General features: G+C 39.4%; 1 protein-coding gene across 3 annotated transcripts in view; it reads right to left on the bottom strand.

Moving 5' to 3' along the window:
* Positions 1-9,955: 9,955 nt before the first annotated feature.
* The window catches only part of LOC125779303 (uncharacterized), a 43,226-nt gene continuing 36,165 nt past the window's right edge, over positions 9,956-17,016 (bottom strand). For 2 of the 3 annotated variants that reach the window (XM_049460574.1, XM_049460572.1), the window contains 2 exons: positions 16,765-16,966; positions 9,956-16,682 (listed from right to left, as the gene is read on the bottom strand). The gene's annotated coding sequence lies outside the window, so the exon portion shown is untranslated. The remainder of the gene's footprint in view (positions 16,683-16,764; positions 16,967-17,016) is intronic. The other variant, XM_049460573.1, reaches the window with a different exon arrangement.

Raw genomic sequence — 17,016 nt, forward strand, 5'->3', positions numbered from 1 at the left:
TTTCCGTTTTTTCCTTGGTTTCCGAACTGCTTCTTGTGTTGTTGCCGATATTGGTTTCCTTTCCTCTCTTTTTATTTATTTTTGTTATTATTTATCATTTACTATTAAATTTTGCTCTTCTGTTTAAATTAATTTTTTGTTGTTTTCGCGCCCGATTGCACTATCATTAAACGCGCCCGTCTTGATATTTGTACCACTTTTATTTTTCGCGCCTGGTTTTTGAGGGAATTTTTTGTTTTATTTTCTTTTAACTTTTGGCCTTTGCCACACAATCTTTTATGGGTTTAGTTTTGTTGCTTTGCTAATTTCACGTTAGGGTTTTTTTGCACAATTTTTAGAATATTTAATATGTATATTTATATGTATTTATATGTTTCACACGCTATATTTTTGTGTTTCACACGCGATTTACAATTTTTGTATTAGCACAAAAATTTTTTTTTTTTTGATCTTGATATAAAGTTTTTTTTTATTTTTTTTGATTTTGATATAACGGTACGGAACCGTTTCGTGTTTTCCATTTTCAACTGTTTTTCTTTTTTGTATGTGTGTACGTATGTATGTATATTGGAATGTCAAAAAAGCCTTGCTGAAAGCGCGTAGTTCTAGTTTTATTCGTCGCATCGGGCCATGCTATACTTTTTTGGAAAGCTCATTTCACGCGCTAACACGTGTTTGATTGATTGTCGTTTCTTTTAAGTCGTTCGTGAGTTATAGCGTCGCAAACATGGAGCAAAATAAAGAGAAAATACGGCATATTTTACAGTACTACTACGATAAAGGCAAAAATGCATCTCAAGCCGCCAATTTCTGCAGTTTATGGACCCGATACAGTTTCCATTTCCTTCATTTCAATTTCAATAAAAAAAAATTCAATAAAAATACCGCAAGACTTTTTGACAAACCCAATATAAAGCCCTCAAAGACACTTGAAGCGGCACAAAGTGAGTGTATCGACTCCATTTATTCTTTTGAAAAACTTTGTACTTATTTGCATATATGTATGTATGTTGAAAGTTACAGTTTATTTTTCCAAAAACTGTATACGATCTTGTTAATTTTAATAGAACGGTTGCTACCAAACTGTTTGAACTTACGGTTGATTTCTGGGAAACCGAAAACAGTTTGGTACATTACATATGTACATCCAAATATATGTATGAACAGTATATAGTATCTGATAAAAGGCCTACTTATGCTTATATTGTATCTAAACACACAATATTTACAAAAGAAATTTTCAAGTATTCACTTAACAACATTTTCCGGCATACCCCTTATACTCAACAGTACACCCACATGTATGTATAAGCAGCATTATTAAAATTTTACATACTAACAAAATGAGCATACCTGCACTTCACCGATTTTCTATTCCCGCGATATCCGTACGGCAAATAATATACACACATCCCTGGGCCGTCTTAAGCCATGTGAAGGCCCTAAGGCAAGACTTCAGCGAAGTCACATTCAATGTCTTCGAAATAACACTTTCTAAACTTTTCACAATCATTCCTCAATTCTTCATCAGATTTTATTAAAAACGTTGCTAGGAATCCAAATAAGTTTTGTATTTCTGAGTATGCTTCACGGCGTTTTTCAACTCTGCACAAAGCCTATCAAATATTGGCACATATGTTTCTATTTTAAATTTATCTTGTCCTCTAAACACAAAATCTTCTGCATTTCCTTCATAGTATTTTTTTTTCGTTTCCTATTGCGTTGGTTTTCATCAGTCCATTCAGTATCAATAATCTCATTGGCTTTAGTAAGGTAATAATCAAAATTTTCTCTTTCTGCGATCAAAAAGTCTAACAGCGATTTTAAAAGATTGACTGCAGAAATTAATTCAATTTGTTTGTTTTGTAAAGATATACTAACAGCATTAATCCGCGCTAGAATGACACTCCAAACTACACATTACAACGTTTTCTTTTTTATTTAAATCCTTTAATAGGCACTTAGCTTAGTGAATAACTTCTGGTTTCTGATTTACGTTGTTTATTAGGTCATGTAAAGCTTGCTGTATGCCCTCATATCCATTTGATAAAGCTTTAGTGGCATCAGCTCTAGCACGCCACCTTGTGTCAGAAGGCTTTTTCAGAACAAATGATGAACCAGATTTAGTTTTAGCATCTTCTGATAGACATTTAAGCAAAGTCCCCCAACGATATGTTGACCGCGAGAAGAAGTTGTAAAGTGTTTGCATGAATCCGAAAAATGAGATTGCTCCAACGCAGCTTTCTACAGCATGTACTCCAACTAGGTTTAATGAGTGTGCAGCACACCGAGCGTAATGTGCGAGCGGATTATTTTTTTTAATATGCGCTTGAAGCCCATTATAACAACCGGACATATTTGATGCATTGTCGTAAGATTGTCCCCTCAAATGTTTTATGTCGACATTAATTTTTTTTAATTTATTTAAAATTATGTTAGCCATGTCTTCCCCCGTGTGGCTTTCAATTGGAATGAATGTTAAAAAACGTTCCATTACTTCTCCGCTTAAATTCGAAACATTCCTTAAAACTAAAGTCAACTGATCAGTATGTGTTATGTCTGGCGTTGAATCAACACTTAAGGAGAAATACTTGGCGTCAATAACATCCTTCACTATATCATTCACAACTCTGTCGCCCATTATTTCAATAATTTCTTCACAAATGGTTGCAGATAAATATGAATTTTTCCCCTTTCCTTGATTTTCATATTTAGATAAGTGTGAACTGAGGAAGGGATCATATTGCGCCAATAGTTCTAAAATACCCAAATAGTTACCATTATGTTATGAACCAAGTATTTCATTCTGCCCACGAAATGCTAATCCACGAGATGAAATAAATTTTATGACTGACACAATCCGATGACATACATTTACCCAATATTCTCTTTCTTTGTTGGATTGAATCTCCAAAGAGGAATCAATCCGTCCAAGAGTACTGCGCCTGCGTATCAATGTCTGCACACATGTTCGATGTGCTTCACTTTTCTCGTGCATTTGAATTCGTTGCGCAGCATTCTTGCAATCAGAAAATCCATTTTAAAATTGTGATTGTTTTTGAGAAACACCAAAGAGAACACATGCTAAACAATAAACATTTCCATTAGATGGAGAATACATTAGCCACTCTCTTTTAATTTTGCACCCACTTATATGGTTATGAAAAAGAATAGAACTGGTAAGATTTCGATTTTCACCGTTGCCACAATGTCGTAATGAAGCAGAAAAGTTACTTTCAAAATGTTGACATTCTTTTGAGTCCCTAGTACACCAAAATTCTTGTACTTCGTTTGTGATATTTTTCCATAAACCAATATAACTCTGGTATTCCATTTCTTTTTCCATTGCAAAATTACATTCGGTTATGCAATCTAAGACCGCATCCTCATTTTTCTCTTCTGCACCTTTAAAATTTCTTTCATCTTGTTTTTCGCCAATCTGTTCTATACACTGTACAGTTCTCGGTTCTGGCTCTAAAGTAGATATTGTTGTGGTGGGATGCTGAGATTGATTCTCAGATTTGCGAGTAAAACCATGTTGGAATAGTTTGGTGTTTTTGTCAATTGCTCATTGAGCTTAGCAGCGTTTTCTTCTCGTTTTTTACGTTTATGTGCTCCACTTTCATGTTTTTTGTCAGGCATATTATTTGCCTTAAATAAAAAAAATAAATAATGAATAAAAATAATAATTTGAATAGGTACATACCTTTTTGTTACGCAAAACAATATATTGAGAAAATTCCGGTAATGAATGAATTCTTTATATTACTAATATTATTAATTATTTAAAACACTTCACAGCTTAAGAGCATTTGCACAAGTGAATTTAAATTTTAAATAGAAAAAATGCTTCTCAAATGCTTCTCGCAAAATGCGCTGCTGCAATGCCATAAAAATAACAGAAAGAAAGAATTTAACAGTTTTTTGTTTGCACAAATGTTCATTATTGATCGTAACATAATTGTTATTGTAAATCAGAGGCACGCAAACGCTACTGAGGGCTTTGTAGCATGTATGTGTTTTTGCTGCTTTTGTACTTGTATTTGTGTTCATGTTTGTAGTACATTGTTTGCAGTACTAGCAGCGACGCAATAGCCGAACACACATCATCGTGCCTTGCGCGAAGTAGTTTATGGAACATGCGTGTCAGCAGAGCATCGACTGCTGCAAGCCCATGGGCTTGGAAATGAAATTTTGCCGACCGCTGTTGTAAATTGTCTTCAGCAGAAGCAAATATTCTTATATTTTTTGTCTGCTCGTATATAATTTTGTCTGAATGACATAACGGTTAATCTGTGGCGCCGACATGATGTGCTTCTGCTGAAGCCTACCCTTGAAAAATATTTTAATTGCTGAAAAAAAAATTTTGCTTTGACGCCGGTTGCTTTTCTGAGAAATTGTTGTTGTTTAAACGGCTTTTCAAGTGGCTCGCATAAGCAAATAAATAATTTTGAGTAATTTTTTTTGTTCTTTTCATTTACGCTGCGTCGCGATCATACATATAATTTTTTTTGCATTGTCTTTCAACAAGTACAAATTTGTTGTTCTAATTTTTTTAGTGGGCCCCTAAGTACCGATGGGCCCATAGGCACTTGCCTTATTTGCCTCGAGGCTAAGACGGCACTGACACATACATAGGGCATACAATTTGCCTATGCCAGTATATACAACGTACATAGGGTACAAAATGAAATTAAAATTTCACAACTTATCGAATATAATTACAAAATTTCGAAAAAATAAAGCGGTAAATGCGAAATTTTTATTTATTAAAAGTTTTAAAATTTGCTAATTGAAAACAAAAAAATTTACGGTCAAAATAAAACAAAAAATTTAAGAGTTGGTAGAAAAAAAGCACATACATACATACGTATTAGCATTTTCAAGTGTTCACACACACATATATTCAAAGACCAAATCGGCACCTGTCCAGCAATACCCCTTGTTCTTGTTAAAGTACAAGCAAACAGGATTGCCAAAAAAAAAAATTTTTTCTTCAGCATCTTACGTATGCATATAAACACACACATTTCGTGCCTCATACACAAAGGTCATCAACCTTTTTCTCCTTTTTGCAACGGGAATAAGGAAAACGAAATACGCGTTAGTTATTTGATACATTGCGTATGCAACAAAAATAAAAAAAACATTTTATCTTAAAAGTTTCACACGTACTTATTATTTATGATGAGAGAATTTTTTTCTCATATTTTCAAGTTTATCATATTATCTAAATGAAGGGAGATTCGAAGGAATCTAAATCAATAAAATATCTAAAAGTACAAAAAAATATTTCAGAAGAAAAGAGCCCATATACGCTACATGCTAAAAGCAAGGTGCTACAAAGCAAAAACAGCTGAAAGATATTTCATACACAAAGTTCTTTGCTGAGAGTGACAGTCTAATTCGATACTGCACTCGATTTTCATTTTCACCGATTCAAGACAATTTTGAATCGGTATTAGAAATCAAAAAAGAAAATCTGGGCAATTTCTGGACACGTCTCCAGTACGAAGAAACGAAAGGTATGATCTCCGATCAATTGAGATTAATTAAAGCAATTACATCTACTCCACAACCGAGAGTAGAGCTGCCACAAGTTCAAAGCCAATAGGCGAGTTCGGGCATCCACCTCAAGGTGCCCGCATGTGACACTAACATTTTTCACGGTGGTTATGAACAATGGCCCTCCTTCCGGGACATGTTTACAGCCGTATACATAAACCTTCCAAAATTATCACAAGCGCAAAAATTGTATCACCTCCGATACAAAACAAAAGATCAAGCAGGCGTAATAGTCAAACAGTTCGCTCTTAGTGACGAAAATTTCAATTATGCTTGGGAAGCACTAAAAGCTGGTTACGAGAACGAAAGAATATTAGTCGACAAACAAGTCAAAATATTAATGAATTTACCAAAAATTCAGAAAGAAACAAGCGAAGAATTTATAAAACTTCAATCCACTGTTTCAAATAGCTTGTCGGTTCTAGCGACACAGAATATTCCCACAGACAATTGGAAACCCATTCTAGTAATAATATGCACTTCCGCATTACCAGGAAAATCGTTACTTTTGTTAGAGCAATCGCTCTCATCACGAAGAAAGTGCCCAACGTGGCAACAAATGAAAGATTTCTTAACTACTCAATATGAAATTGCGGAAAGGGTAGATAAAAAAATGGTCAGAACTAAACACGTTCAACACGACCTAAATCGAAGCTTCATTAGACCCCAAGCGAGTAACAACAACAACTTAAATCGTAGTTTTTTCAAAACACAAGCGTTCACATCCGAACAAAACAAACATATGATGCGAACTGTGTAAAGGAGGGCACAGGCTGAAATCTTGCGATAAATTTAAAAAACTAAATATTAACGAAAGAAACAATTTCGTAAGAACAAAACCACTTTGCACCAACTGTTTGTCGCATGCGCATGCGCTCAAAGATTGCGAAAGCTAATTTAATTGCGTTTATTGTCATAAACGACATAACTCAACGCTTCACATTACAAATTTTTCCAGCTTCGCTCAAAATAACGATAATGTTAAAAAAGCTGCGGGACTAGTTGCAACAGCAAATCCCGACTTACAAAATTACGAAAATTGCCAAGAAGCACCATGCTGCTCAAAGGCTTTCAAAACTCAGACCCTACACAGCGAAAACCAAAACAGTGTATTATTACCCACAGCAATGGTCTCAATCGAGCACCGAGGAGAACTCTTTAAACTTAGGGCCTTAATAGACCAAGGATCTCAACGTTCATTTATTGCGTCTAGGGCACAAAATAGGCTACAATTGCCAACAAAACTAGCTAATTTTGAAATTACGGGAATAGGCGGAAGAGTAGTACAAAACTCAAATAAAATCTGCACCATTACCCTTATTTCCCCCCAAGCGGATAAGCGCATACAAGCAGAAGCTATTGTCTTACCGCAACCAACAAACATGCTTCCAAATAGCAAGCATTGGCAAAAAGTTTCACACCTTAAATTAGCAGAGCCCAACTGCAACACTCCCGCTCAAATAGACATTCTATTAGGCAGCGATCTCATACCACAAATTATTCTCGAAGGTGTTGATAAAATTACAAAAACACTTCTGGCGCAAAATACCATTTTCGGATGGGTCATAAGCGGACTAGTTGCGGAACCAGTCGCAACAATGACAACTCAAGTTGAGGATATCTCAAACGAGTATCTTAATACACAACTGAAGAAATTTGAGAGTTAGAAGAACTCCCCTTCATATCAATCACAACCCCAGAAGCCAGAATTCCCCCACACACTCGCCTTAGGTCATTCCCGCACCTCTGCTATCCAAAAGTTTTTAAGTATGGAAAAAAACCTACTTAAAAAAGGCGAGCTAAAACCAAAATACGATAGGGTTTTAGAAGAATACCTCCATTTAGACCACATGGAGAGAGTCAGCTCCGGCGAAAAGATTATAAAAAGTAAATAGTATTCATTTTACCTGTTTCATCATGCAGTAATAAAGCCAGACAAAAAACAACAAAGGTAAGAGTTGTCTTTATTGCATCAAAGTCCTCAAGTTCGGGGAATTCCCTAAATGACATTTTATTTACGGGACTCAGCCAGATTTAATGCTCCTTATACTAAACTGGCGTATATACGAATACGTTTTCAAGGGGTAGTTGAAAAAATGTTTCGACAATTAGTCGTACACAAAGATGATCAAGATTTTCAGCGAATTATTTTCCGAAAATCTCCCAATAGTCCACTAAGCGACTTTTAATTAAAAACAGTTACCTTTAGCGTAAACTGTGAACCATACCTCGCACGACATTCTGTCTGGAAGCCACAGTCTTCCACAAGCATACGAGTCACTAGCACAAGTGACACAGCGCTCAATACAGCAGGGTTTCCGTTGAAAAATATGATGGCGAACCAGCCTAATATTTTAAAGGACATACCTAAAGAAAATCTATTGGGCACTAATACGAAAAGGAAAGCACAATCAAAACTTTGGGGATACAATGGAATGCATAATGAGTCAATATCCGCACAATCAGCTATAACAAATAGGCAAATTTTATCCTCGGTGGCAAAACTTTTCGACCCCGCAGGATGGCTTTCGCCAATTATGATACAAGCAAAAATTCTAATACAAGAATTGTGGCTAGACGGAACTGACTGGGATGAACAAGTGAAACCACTTCGTTTAGAAAAGTGATCCCAGTTCGTGGGTAATCTGAATGATATCTCATAGATATAAATCCCACGATGGATAAATTATGCTCCAGAGCTTAAAGTCGTGTAGTTCGACTTTCTGTGATGCCTCTGAAAAGACACATTGTGCCACCATCTATGTGCGCACAAAATCCGACACAGCGACCACCAGTCACCTACTAATAGCCAAGGCAAAGGTGGCTCCGCTAAAAACAATAAGTCTGCCACGACTGGAACTATGTGGTGCGCTACTACTAGCCAAACTACTATCTATGGTGCAAACGCATCTAAACATGACCAAATAAAAATTGTATCTCTGGTCTGATTCCGAAATTGTATTAGCCTGGTTAGAAAAACCTCCACATGCATGGAAGACGTATATTTCCAATCGAACGTCTCAAATCCTTGAACTAGTGGGATCAGCCACTTGGCGACACGTAGACAGCGCAGTAAGGTACGAAAGGTCTGCTTCGTGCTAATGGTCAGCTTGCCAACTCAAGCCTGACATATAACGAACGCCATCCTCTAATAATACCAGAGAAGTCTCGACTTGCAACATTGCTACTCAAGTATATACACATACTAATGTTGCACGCGGAACGTCGCCTAATGCAACATATAATCCGCCAAGAGTTCTATATTTCCCGACATAAGCCTCAAATAAAAAAGTGCATTTTCATGTGCAAGATCTGCACTATGCATAAACAGAAGATGAGGACGCAGATTATGGCAGCACTTCCACCGGAACGCTGTAACTTCGCTCTGCCTTTCATTTTGCTGGGCCTTTTCAGATAAAAGCGTTCATGCTAAGGTCTCCCACACTTATGAAAAGCTACGTGGCTGTCTTTGTCTGGTTTACGATAAAAGTAGTGCACCTCGAGCTATGTACTAATCTGACAAAAGAGGCTTTTCTCGCGAATTTATTAAACAAGTCTCCCCTTAGATTGTACAAAAACACGCTCCCCAAGGCATTAATTGGCAATTCATCCCCCCAAGAGCTCCTCATATTAGAGTGGTTTATGGGAATCAGCTGTAAAAATCTTCAAGTCCCCCTTAAAAAAGGTAGCTCGAAACTACAGATTTAATTACGAAGAATTTACAACACTATTAATTCATAATGAAGCCGTTCTCAATTCACGGCCACTAACAACACTCTCACAAGATCCCTCAGATTTCACAGCCCTAACTCCAGGGCACTTTCTCAAAGGAGCACCCATTCTGGCCTGACCTGAACCAGGCGTGGAGTCGCTGTCCTTATTAAATCGATGGGAACGAATTAAAATTCTCCATCATAATTTCAGCCGCAGATGGAAAGAAGACTATTTAAAGGACCTCCACAAGAGGTATCAATGGAAAACATCAAAAAATGCGCCAAAGCTTGGAGATTGTGTACTTATTAACTTTTATTGTCTCCCAGGTATCGATGGAAAACATCAGAAAATGCGCCAAAGCTTGGAGATTGTGTACTTATTAACTTTGATTGTCTCCCACCTACAGAGTGGCAACTTGGCCGCACAGAAAAGCTTCATTACGGCTCAGACGGTCACACCCGGGTGGTTGACCTCCGGGGAAGGATTTAGTATACCGTCCCAGGATATCAAGGATAAAAAGGATATGGTCGGATAGAGGAGATTATAGCCGCAGGAAGCTTATAGTTTACGAGTTATTCGCGTTTAAAGTTTAAAATTTGCAATATTTTATTTACATATTTTCAATATATATAATTAATTTTGCACTTATATTTTTCTATTTTATATACACTAACATATCACTTATTCATTTGCACACATTTATTTTATATACTATAGTGCAAAAATTGCTTTTAAAAATATTTCAATTATTGTTGAATTATTATTATTTTAGAATAACAAATGAATTACGAACTGTCAAATAATCAGTGTTACCTTATCGACATCATTTGTAAAAATAAATTTGTAAATTTGTCCAATAATCAGTGCTACCACGTGTGGCAGACCACACTACACGCTGCTGCATAGACCCACGACGCGATGTAGGTCGGCCATCTGCCTCAAGCGTGGATAGCTCAAGGAACGCAAACCGGGCGGTACGACGTCGAACCACTGCAGCTCGGCCTGAGTCCCTTCAATGGCGTCCGCACCGCGTTGCACCAACCAGCCGTCGCAGCCGTCGTCCGAAAGGGCCACATCATCGTCCCGCTACTGGACTTAGAAACGTCGTGGCAACACTTCAGCAATTACACAGATTGCTAGGCTGAATATTCGCCTAGGGGGGCCGGGATGGCTAAATGAGCCGGACGTCGTGTTTTCTTTTCGCTACGTGGCGCCAATTGGATATTCCAAGCGAAGCCGGGTCCTTCTCCACTTGGTCCTTCCAACGGAGAGGAGGTCTTCCTCTTCCTCTGCTTCCCGCGGCTAGTACTGCGTAGAATACTTTCAGAGCTGGAATGTTTTCATCCATCCGGACAACATGATCTAGCCAGCGTAGCCGCTGTCTTTTAATTCGCTGAACTATGTCAATGTCGTCGTATATCTCGTACAGCTCATCGTTTCATCGAATGCGATATTCGCCGTGGCCAATGCGCAAGGGACCATAAATCTTTCGCAGAACCTTTCTCTCGAAAACTCGTAACGTCGACTCATCGGTTGTTTTCATCGTCCGAGCCTCTGCACCATATAGCAGAACGGGAATTATGAGTGACTTAGAGAGTTTGGCTTTTGTTCGTCGAGAAAGGACTTTACTTTTCAATTGCCTACACAGTCCGAAGTAGCACCTGTTAGCAAGAGAAATCCTGCGTTGGATTTCCAGGCTGACATTGTTGGTGGTGTTAATACTGGTTCCTAAATAGAAGACATTATTTACAACTTCAAAGTTATGACTGTCAACAGTGACGTGAGAGCCAAGTTGCGAGTGCGACGACTGTTTGTTTAATGACAGGAGATATTTCGTCTTGCCCTCGTTCACTGCCAGCCCCATTTGCGTTGCTTCCTTGTTTAGTCTGGGGAAAGCAGAACTAACGGCGTGGGTGTTGAGGCCGATGATATCAATATCATCGACATACGCCAGCAGCTGTACACTCTTATAAAAGATTATACCCGCTCGATTAAGTTCTGCGGCTCGAATAATTTTCTCCAGCAGCAGATTGAAAAAGTCGCACGATAGGGAGTCGCCTTGTCTGAAACCTCGTTTGGTATTGAACGGCTCGGAGAGGTCCTTCCTGATCCTGACGGAGCTTTTGGTGCTGCTCAACGTCAGTTTACACAGCCGTATTAGTTTTGCGGGGATACCAAATTAAGCCATAGCGGCATAGAGGCAGTTCCTTTTCATGCTGTCGAAAGCAGCTTTGAAATCGACGAATAGGTGGTGAGTGTCGATTCTCCTTTCACGGGTCTTTTCCAAAATTTGGCACATGGTGAATATCTGCTCGGTTGTTGATTTTCCAGGTCTAAAGCCACACTCATAAGGTCCAATCAGTTTGTTGACGGTGCGCTTTAATCTTTCACAGAATACGCTCTATAGAACCTTGTACGCGATGTTGAGGAGGCTTATCCCGCGGCAGTTGGAGCAGGTTTTGGGGTCTCTTTTTTTATGGATTGGGCATAGCACACTTAAATTCCAATCGTTGGGCATGCTTTCGTCCGACCATATTTTGCAAAGAAGCTGATGCATGCTCCTTATCAATTCTTCGTCGCCGTGTTTGAATAGCTCGGCCGGCAATCCATCGGCCTCCGGCGCCTTGTTATTCTTCAGGCGGGTAATTGCTACTCGAACTTCTTCATGGTAGGGCAATGGAACGTCTGCTCCATCGTCATCGATTGGGGAATCGGATTCGCCTTCTCCTGGCGTTGTACATTCACTGCCATTCAGTAGGCTGGAGAAGTGTTCCCTCCATAATTTAAGTACACTCTGGGCATCGGTGACTAGATCACCTTTGGGCGTTCTACAAGAGTATGCTCCGGTCTTGAAACCTTCTGTAAGTCGCCACATCTTTTCGTAGAATTTTCGAGCATTACCCCTGTCGGCCAGCTTATCAAGCTCTTCGTACTCACGCATTTCGGCCACTTTCTTTTTCTGTCTACAAATGCGTCTCACTTCCCTTTTCAACTCTCGGTATCTATCCCATCCCGCACGTGTTGTGGTCGATCGTAACGTTGCGAGGTAGGTATCCTGTTTTCTCTCCGCTGCGACACGGCATTCCTCGTCGTACCAGCTCTTCTTTTGCACTTTCCGAAAACCAATGGTTTCGGTTGCAGCTGTACGTAAGGAGTTTGAAATGCCGTTCCACAGTTCCCTTATACCGAGTTGTTGACGAGTGCTCTCAGAGAGCAGGAGTGCAAGCCGTGTAGAAAGTCGTTCGGCTGTCTGTTGTAATTGCAGCTTCTCGACGTCGAACCTTCCTTGTGTTTGTTGGCGTGCGTTTTTTTCTGCACAGAGGCGGGTGCGAAACTTGGTTGCGACAATATAGTGGTCCGAGTCGATGTTAGGACCTCGGAGCGCACGCACATCTAAAACACTGGAGACGTGTTTTCCGTGTATCACAACATGATCGATCTGGTTGGTGCCTTTTCGATCCGGAGACTGCCAGGTAGCTTGATGAATCTTCTCATGCTGGAATCTAGTACTACTGATAACGATATTTCGGGCCCCGGCGAAGACGATCAGCCTCAACCCATTTGGGGATATTTCCTCGTAGAGGCTGAATTTACCAACCGTAGTGCCAAAGATACCTTCTTTTCCCACTCTGGCGTTGAAGTCGCCAAGCGCGATTTTAACATCGTGGTGGGGGCATCTCCCAAGTGAATGGCGATCAGATAACTTTCCTCACTTGCGTGAACTTCTACAAATGACTCCATCCTCCCTTAATTCCGCAATATTGTGCAAATTGAAAAACAAATTAAAAGTAACCTCAAATATGAAGTGGGCACCTACTCAAACATTGCTACTTTAAACAAATGAAAAACAATAAAAATTAAATAAATTTGTGAAATTTAAAGGTATTTGATGAAACGTTTTGTAAATTGAAGCATCATAGTATTATTTTCACTGAAAATGGTTAAAAACATTTAATGATTGAGAGCTAACAAGCTTAAATCCTTTTATTGGGTATTGAAAGGTCAAAAGTCAGTTGTTCTAATATACTATAAAAAGATTTAAATAGTTTCTCCATGTAATAAATATATATACATAGTAATTCTTATTCATACTAAATGTTGAGTGTTTTAATTTAAATGGCCAAAAATTACTAAATATTTTATCCGATCTGGCCATAATGGAAAATTTTATAAAAAGCGCTAATTTTGAGACGCTCTCACATTGGAATAAGTTGGACATTCCTTTATCCCTGGATCGTTGCTGATGACGAAAACTAACTGAATTGGGATCTCCTCGTCGGTCCTTTTTTCGTTTTGGTACGTTGGCGGTGGGATGGTGGTTAGTTGGTGTTTTTGTGTGTGGGTGCCGATGTGTGGTGCTTTCATGAGTAGTGTGGATTGTAAGTGGTGAGTGTGATGAAGGGTGCGTGTCAGGGTTGTGAAGTTGGGTTGATGTGGTGTGTGTGCTGATGTCGGAGGAGGATGCTCATTTAAACATTACCACTCGATCAACTGTCAAATTCAGGAGGTTTTGGCGTTTAGCAATTGCTCTCTCTGCTTTAAACTATTTATTTGTTACTTTTGTTAAGAGTTTTTACGGTCTGTTAAGGGTAGGTAGGAGGGCAGCCCTGTCGGGCTCAATCAGCACTTGATGTGCCATTTTGATACACTGTTCGCAGAACCTCCTGTATCTGCTATTACGTTTCACTTTCTCTCTCAAACCATTTTCAGGTTTCGACCAAACTACTTATGTCCGATATGCTTTTAGTGGAAATCCATTCAAGGTTTGGTGCTTGATGGATTCCAAGTGTTTTGTGTCGGATATGTGCTAAAGCTGGGCATTCGCAGAGAAAGTTAAAAATTGTTTCCTTGTTGCCTGCTACACCGGAGCCACGGCAGATGTCGTTATAGGGCAAACCCATTTTGGATGCGTGCTCCCCAAATGGCCAGTGGCCTGTTGTGGTAGCTGTTACTCTGTAAATACTTTTTCTTGACCTATTTAAGAAGTCGTTGGTTCTTTTCCTGTCATATGTTGGCCATAATTGTTTTGTTATGACGCATTTTGTAATGTTTTTCCACCTGTTATTTGCAACTTGTGTAAATTGCCCATTGATCTCTCCTTTGATCGATCCTAGCGGGCTTGGTATTATCTCCGCCTCCGATTCGTTGAAGAAAGCTCCTGCCTTTGCCAATTCGTCTGCTTTTTCGTTACCGAAAATGTTCCTGTGGCCGGGAACCCAGATCAAGTTTAGTTGAAGCTTCGGCCTCGGATTCGTTGAGGAAAGCTCCTGCCTTTGCCAACCGTCTGCTTTTTCGGTACCGAAAATGTTCATGTGGCCGGGAACCCAGATCAAGTTTAGTTGGAGCTTGTCTTTTATTGAGCTTAGTGCTCTCTTGCAGTTGTGAACTACGCTGGAATTTGTCATGGATGCTTCTGTTTGGAAGATGCTAGCCGAGTTCGGTAGACGTATAGAGAGAGATATGCCTAGATCAGCGGAGAATACCCCCGTGCCTACTCCGCAGTCCATTTTGGACCCGTCGGTATAGACTGAGATGGTATCCTCCTCTGCTATTGAACCTCTTCTCTATTCTCGTCTAGATGGTATCCTCACCTGGAAGTGTCTATTGAAGTCCAGCTTTGGGAGAATGTAGTCTGATTTCCGAATGGTGAGCTTGTTTAGGATAACACTGTGTCCATTGTTCTGCTGATTCCAACCTCCCAATTCTTTTATTCTTATCGCCGCAATAGCTGCTGTTTTGTGAATAAAAATGTCCATTGGTAGTTGATGCAGGATCACGTTGAGCGCATCAGTCGGACATTACCTGATAGCACCAGTAACACCTGCACATGCTGCTCTTTATATACCATTTAATTTTTAAATGTTGTATTGTTTGTTTAGCGCTGACCACCATACCAGAGCTCCATATGTAAGTATAGGTCTTATGACAGCCGTATACATCCACATGATTGTACTTGGTTTGAGGCCCATATTCTTATTTATTTATTTATTTATAATAATTCATATAACAAAAGGAGTTTTATTATATAAATACATAAACGCAGCACTGGCTACGAGGCCTTCAGCCGCCTTGTAATTATAACTAGGTAAAAAGTTCTATTTGCTAAGGGTTCTTGTTGACGATACAAGTATAGTAAGCCACGTATGCTTTGTTTATTCTTTTTTCTATATTTATTTTCCAGGACAGTTTGGTGGCAATCTCCACCCCCCCAAGTATTTAGCTGTGGGGGATAGAGTGAGTGTTGTACCGTTTAGTACCGGAAGTTGAAATTGAGGTATTTTGGTTCTGCTTGTGATTAGCATCAGTTCTGTTTTGTTCGGGTTAACTCCTAGTCCATTGTTTTAACCTTCGAAGTGCTCTTTCCATAATCTCGCTGACTGTTGAAGGAAACATGCCTGATACCAACAACACTATATCGTCTGCATACGCTACTGCTTTCACTCCTCCACCGTTTACTTGGAGGAGTATTTCATTCAGCGCTACAACCCATAGAAGCGGAGAGAGGATAATAAGATAGTTGAGTGCTAGCTTTGTATATATTTTCGAGCCTTTGAACCATTGGTTCTACCAGTTTTTGGAACATTATGGGCATAATCCCGTCTGGACCTGCTATCTTAAATGGTGCAAAACTCTTTATGGCATATTTGATTTTGCTTTTGTCTACTATTTGCCTTTGATAATGAGCTGCGTTCAACGGTGGTTCTGATTGAACCCTCGTTGAAGGTGTTTGCTGACTCCCGGGGAAGTGCGTTGTAATTAGTACCTCCAGAGACTCTTTTGCCGAGTAGGTTCAATCACTTCCCTCCGCCCTAATGTAGGCAGTATTAATATGATATTTGGATAGCATTTTATTCAGCCTAGCGGTTTCTCTGCCACTTTCTATAGATGTGCAGAACGATCGCCTTGAGTCGTTTTTAGCTTTCCGGACTGCTTTTTTGTATCTTTTCATAATATCTTTATATGGCTGCCAGATTTTGGTTCTAAAACTCTCATTGAAAGCTTTCCTTAGTTGTGTTCTCAAATTCTTGAGTTCACTGTTCCACCAAGGAAGAGACTTTCTCTTTTTCAAAACTGTTAGCGGAGTAGATTTATTGAAAGCTGTGGTTAAGATTTTTTCCAACTTCTCTACTTCTGAATCTAGTTCCTGAGGATTTCCGATACTCTTATTGCCTCCCTTTTCGAGGCATTTTGTTGCTATACTGGTAAATTTTTCCCATACTGTTCTTCTAGGGTTCCGGTATGTGAGAGGAGCACTGAATTTCTCGCGGATGCTGAAGAGTGTCCAGGAGTGATCTGACATGGAAGGCTTATCGGGTACCCTCCATTTATCCACAACGAGACTGTCTGTGTCTGTTGATAGCGTGAGGTCAAGCACTTCCTCCCACCCCGGAAATCTATCAGAGCTTGGGAAAATTAAAGTTGGATTATCGCCCTTGTTGCATATACTTAGATTACTATTAAGAATATATAGCAAGAGTGACTCACTTCTGGTGTTTGTGCTGGAGCTACCCCATACGGTGTGCCTTGCGTTGCATCACACCCTAGTAGGACATCTTCCTTCCTGTTCTCCTCTACTAGTCTGGTGAGCGGAGCCGGTGGTATGTCTTCTTTATGGGCCAAGTAGGCTGAGACCAAGAAGAAGGGCTTTTCCTTCTGTTCCACCTTTACCACTGTGATATCTGCTGTGCTGTAATTAGGACAAAGAAATGCATTTATACTTTTATTGATAAGAATGCA

Source organism: Bactrocera dorsalis, chromosome 6, assembly GCF_023373825.1.
Source record: "Bactrocera dorsalis isolate Fly_Bdor chromosome 6, ASM2337382v1, whole genome shotgun sequence".
NCBI classification, from domain to species: Eukaryota; Metazoa; Arthropoda; class Insecta; order Diptera; family Tephritidae; genus Bactrocera; species Bactrocera dorsalis.